At 39.0% G+C, this 6,000-nt stretch overlaps 1 protein-coding gene across 1 annotated transcript in view; it reads right to left on the bottom strand.

Moving 5' to 3' along the window:
- The window catches only part of KIF3A (kinesin family member 3A), a 78,582-nt gene that overhangs the window by 10,607 nt on the left and 61,975 nt on the right, over window positions 1-6,000 (bottom strand). The gene's annotated exons all lie outside the window — the stretch shown is intronic.

Raw genomic sequence — 6,000 nt, 5'->3', positions numbered from 1 at the left:
TAGATATTATTCTAAATGACTCAGTCCAGCGCTATTTAGTACATTGTATGTGCTAGTCTGTATATCAGGTTTTCCACATATGTAAAGAGCTTCTAATTTTCTAAGGGCATATAGGGGCATATTCAATTGTGCGCGGAGTGTCTCTGAAACGGGTGCTAAAGCACTCTGCATTACCACGACATCGTAGATTTCCCTTCGCCCCTCATAGGCAGTCGCAATGTTCATCCGAACATCGCAGCTAATTGAATATGCCTCATACTGTTAAGAAACTCTATCCTATATTCTATCCTATATGGCTAGCTTTCTCATTCAATATTGTATGAGGTCCATATATCTACCATTCTAGCGCCAAAAAAATACACCATCATGACGCTACTCTAATGTACGTTTCGCTATTGTGCTAAGCATAGCACTGCTGTTTAAATATAGACATTATCAGTAGCATACAACAGGAGACAAATATCTATTTGTCTAGCAATTATGGTTCTTGCTGGATACTAACATCAGATAATGTACAATTTATGTATGTATTTGAGATGATATAACATTATAGTAAGCCTTATATTTAAGGTAATTTACACATGAAAATATCATTTCACCTTTGATATATATTATTATAGATACTCTAACTATACAGCGAGTTGTCTGGTCCTATATATTGTGCAAACTATTTAAGGATTATCAACAATATTTAATATCTACCTACTAATGACCCACTTATTTTAATTTAGTTACATTTTGCTATTTAAAACTTGACATTTTATGGATATACAATAAAAGTTACATTTTATCTATACTACACCTTTGTCCAGGGAGGACATCTTTCTAGTCATCAGGACCCATTGATAATTAGAGATGCTTGGGCTCGGTTTTTGGAAAACCGAGCCAATCTGAACATAGCCGATTCGAGTACCGAGCCGGCTCAGTAATTTCATGCTCCCCCGAAAGTGAAAACGAGGAGAAACGTCATTGTCGCGTCATCGGATCTCGCAAGTTTTGGATTTCATAAATACCACCCTCTACGGAGATCCGGTGCCATTTCACAGAGAAACACAGAAGGGGGGTAGCAGGGTTGTTGGCAGTCTCCAGTGCAGTTGGGCAGCCTTATAGCTAAAACAGAAAAAGAAAGGAGGGCAGTGTTCTTCAAAGTCTCAAGTGACATTCTAAAGGGTTATAGCTCACACAGAAACAGGAGAGGTGGCAGTTTTCAGTGTTGAAACAGTAATTCAAATAATAGCGCTGGCAGTGTTCTTAAAAGTCTACAGTCACATTCTACTGTGTCATCAAAATGGATTCACATCAGTCCACAGTAGACCAGGAGCACCAAGCAGCGGCTGACACCAGTCATGATGATAGTAATCCCTCTACGTCATCTGCTAAAGCCTATGTTAAAGTGCTTAGTGTTATTACGTCAGGGAAACAAAAATGTAAAAACAAACACCTTTTACCTTGGTAAAGAAAAAAAACACCTGTAATCAAGGAAAACCCAACCTAACTGCAGAAAAAAATAAAAAAAATTGCCAACATGCCATTCTACACACGCAGTGACAAGGAAAGAATCAGGCCTTCTACTTTCTCTATGAGTGCTAGTTCTGCAATTGTCACTAAGGCATCTTCTTGTAAGGACAGTCATGACGATGCAAGACCTTGTCATTCGGACTAAAGAAAATGGTGCCCAAATACTTTTACGTGTAAAAGCCGAGCTTGAAGAAAACAGTAAGGCATTAGAAGAAACTGTATGTTCAGATTCAGAACAGACACAAACCCGAGGAGAGTTAGTTGATCCACGAGTGCTATGTGTAAGTCTGACTTTTCTGATACTGTACTCATAAAGAAGTCTCCTTTCAGCCTTTCTGCAGATGTGTGGATGAGCAGCCCAAGTGTAGCTGGTGATACACAGATTGAGGATGCCACTTTGGAATTGCAACAGGATAAGGCGGATATTTTTGTAGCCGACGACGGCACTAATGAGGATGTTGATGAGAATGATGTTGTTTGTACAAGTCCTGCACCAGTGGAAGCAGTTCTTGCAAGTGATAAGAAGAAGGTCATTGTAATGCCTGGGAATAAGACCAAAAAATCCACCTCTTATGTGTGGAATTATTTTTACGCAAAGCCTGACAACAGTTGTCTAGCCATTTGTAGAGTTTGCAAAGCCACAGTCAGCAGAGGTAGGGACCTTAACCATCTAGGAACCTCTTCCATGTTATGCCATTTGAAGCGAGTTCATGGCAAGCAGTTAGGAAAATCAGATACTTTTGCTAAAAATCTAACAACAAGCAGTCCAGCATCAGCTAGTCTCTCCGCTCAGCTAGATCCCTGCAATCTACACCCACAAGCAGCAATATCCTCAGTAGCCATCAGAGTTAATCCTGAATCCAGGATTCCTCAGAAGAATTCTTGAGCTTTAGCCCACTGCTGGTGGTGGATCTTCATCCCAAAAGCAGACCAAAAAGAAGACTACCAGTAGTTTACAACATTTGACTGTTAAACAATCCTTTGCAAGAGAAAGCAAGTACGAAAGCGGTCACCCAGTCGCAAAGTGGATCACAGATGCCATAGCGACTATGCTAGTATTAGATATGTGTCCAATATCCACTATTAATGCAGCTGGTTTTAGACAGTTTATTGAGGTCTTGTGTCCCCATTACCAAATTCCATCACAACACCATTTTCCTAGAAAAGCTATTCCTCACCTCTACCAGAAGGTTTGCAAACATTTAATTATTGGGCTACAAAACGCAGGAGATGCTGTGTGTGGCCCATAAAATATCTGGACGTTTCCGGCATTCGGCAAGAGCATTTAGGAGACTGCAGCAGCTACAAGAACAATTTAATATGCCCTGCCACCAACTGAAGCAAGTGGTGCAAGATGGACAATTCCATCTTGCACCACTTTTCCTTTCAGCTATCTCTGTGTGCCAATGTTACCTACATGTGCTATATACTGTTGTGTTCTTTTAAAAACTTAAATACACCCATTGATGATGCTGATGACTCAGTACAACATTTTGACATCTGGACTGGTGTACTATAAAAGAATTGACCAAATTAGTGACACCACTGCCGTAACTCCACCTGATGCTACTATCAACATCCAAAGAATGGTGGAGGATTATTATTTTTTCTACCAGTATAAAGACAATAGTTTTATTAACAAAGAACAACTTGGCTTGCAAAAGTAATGCAAGCATGGATGTCTAAACAGACGTGTATATGTATTACTCAAACCTTTCACTTTGCTGCTATTTCATCAGTATTGCACAAAGTGTTTGTAATCTGCACTTTACGTCAAAGGTACCTAGCTATATTTAAAATTTTTGGGTATTGTGCCCGATTCTTAGCTCAGTGATGAACTTGCTTTTTGCTGTGAATGTCAATAGCTCTTTTTAGTGCATTGTCTGGAACAAGATCCGATATGCTCATGTCAGAGGTATCACAGCCAATTTTTGGACACCTGGCGGATTTACCTTTTGGAAGCTTGTTTTTAATCATCCTTTCAATTGTTTCTCTCTCGTACATGAGACGACATACTTTGTTTTTCACCGGGTTCACCATCTCTCGTCATCTTCCAAAGCTTCATTTGCAGGGGCAGGTGACACACACATTTCTTTTCTCTGGTCTCTTAGCTGTTTAGTTATCGTCATGCCTCAGGGCATCCTCTGTATTATTCTTCTGAAGCACAGTGTCTCTCTCGTGTACAAGCTCTCTTAAATCCGGGATCTCATCCAGGGGGTCACATTTTAACTTAAGTATGGCCTCCTCAACTGCATGTATATATTAGTTTAAATCTCTGTTCAATGTAGCGTATTCAAAAAATGTTGCATTCCATGCTGCCTGCATGTTCAGTGTCACAGTCTGTCTGAAGCAGATCTAATGCCACTCCAGTTGTAATATCCATTCCTGTGGCTACATAAGTTTGGCAGTTCTTCAGGGATGAGAGGGAGGTGTCCACAGAGGAGAAGGAGATTAAAGATGCAGCACGAGCAGACATGGTTTAATAATGTAGAGTTCATTGACAGCACTGCTGGGCTTAAGGCAGCTAAGCTATTGGTAGCTTGTTTTGTGGGGGCCCAAATCAACAAAGCACTTCAGCCATAAAATGGCACTCCATGTCACTGGAGCGCTTGGTTTGTTAAACTGTACATGTCCTTTTCAATCCAGCCAGCTCGCTGCAGTCTTGTCCAAAAGTGTATGAAAATAATATTGTGACCTGTGAGGTGGTCAAATTTAAGAGAAAATGACTGGAAATTAGTGTTATTGAGGTTAGTAATAATGTAGGAACAAAAAAAAAAGCAAAAAGAAGATCAAAATTATGTGATTTTAGCATATTTTAGCAATTTTTCTAAAAAATACAGATCCAAAATCAAAAAAACACATGAGGGCGGTTTTACAAAGACCAAAACACGAACTTAATCCAGATCCATAACCAAAGCACAGGGGTCAGTCAACAACAATTGATAATAATGACTATTGTACCTCAGAAAATTAATATCTCAGGAGTGGCCCACTAAAATAGTAGTTCTTTTCCTTCTATAATTTACATTAAGTACTAAGGGAGCACCTGATTATAAAATTATTATACCATACTTAATAATGTTTAATATTGGGACTTGATGCAAATAATATTGATTCAAAGTGCAAAGGTGTTTTCTCACCATTAACACAGTACCAGAAATTATGGAGGCTCACTTACATTTTATATTATTTGTAGATAGTTTGCAAGCACATGTGACTGCTTTTATAATGTTGAGTAGGGTTGGGTACAGCAAATCGATGCTGACTACCCCAACTATCAATGACGACTGTTGTCACATGCGACTTCAACCAATCGCAATGTAGGAAGAAGCCGGCGGCACTTAATGACATCACTGAGAAACGTAATGCGGCGGTGTATAAAGTAGAAGCCTTTGTAAACTACATTGTACATCGCCACATACTTACATTACCCCCTTAACAGCAGCGATAATACCGTCGCGTTTCTCAGTGATGCCATTAAGTGCCACCGGCTTCTTCCTTCATCGCGATTGCTTGAAGTCGCATTTGACAGCGGTCATCATTGATAGTTGGGGTAGTCAGCATCGATATGCTGACTACCACCGGTTGAGTAACAGCAGACACACATATTTTGAGGGCTGTAGAAAGATGTGGACACACACAATCCTTCCTATACAGCATCTGGTATGATATTTTTTAGGGAATAGAGGCTGTAATTATATTTTAGATTCTAATCATTTCAAAAGAACAAAAACCCCATACAAGGCTCTCTTTTCTGTGTCTTTAATAATGCTGCAGCTGGCCTTTGAATTTCTAATACAGATAAAAAGTATGGCTCCCACTAAGGTTGATGTCATATGGCTGTGTATGTATGTATATTTTAGGCTCTATTTGCCTAAGCAGACTAAGCCGTGTAAACGGCGAGTGCCTATCACAAGTCCTAACACTAAACCGCTTCAAGACCAGAGGTGAATTACCCCTTTATGACCCAGCTTATTTTTATGATTTTGCGCTGCATCATTTTTATGCCAATTAAAAATTTAATTCTCATTCTCAATTGAATTGTATACATAAGGGTTTATTTTGCTAACATATTAAAACAGATTGCTTTTCAATTTTATGCATCTTTTACAACCATTAGAGAAAGCCAGAGAAAACAATTCACACAACACTATAAATCCATAACTTTTCCCATGATAACTTTTATTTAGGAATGTACAAGGATACCAAGTATGTGTACTTTTAATCAAAGTATTGGGTTTCTTTTGAGAACATGTGACAGATTCACCACTATCTTGGTCACTGTACAAAAAGAGTCAATAAATATAATTTTAGAACACACAGAATAAGAATTGAAGGGACAATTTGGCCGTTGGGTTATAGGCCTTTCTATGTACCATTATCAATGCCAAACTAAAGGATGTAATGCTTCCAATACAGTGATTCTCTATTGTAATTGTAGATTTTGTGGATATTGCAGGCAAAATTCAGTATCCGTTATGA

Source organism: Mixophyes fleayi, chromosome 4 (genome assembly GCF_038048845.1).
Source record: "Mixophyes fleayi isolate aMixFle1 chromosome 4, aMixFle1.hap1, whole genome shotgun sequence".
Lineage (NCBI taxonomy): Eukaryota > Metazoa > Chordata > Amphibia > Anura > Limnodynastidae > Mixophyes > Mixophyes fleayi.
This window is presented reverse-complemented; position numbering and strand designations above follow the sequence as displayed.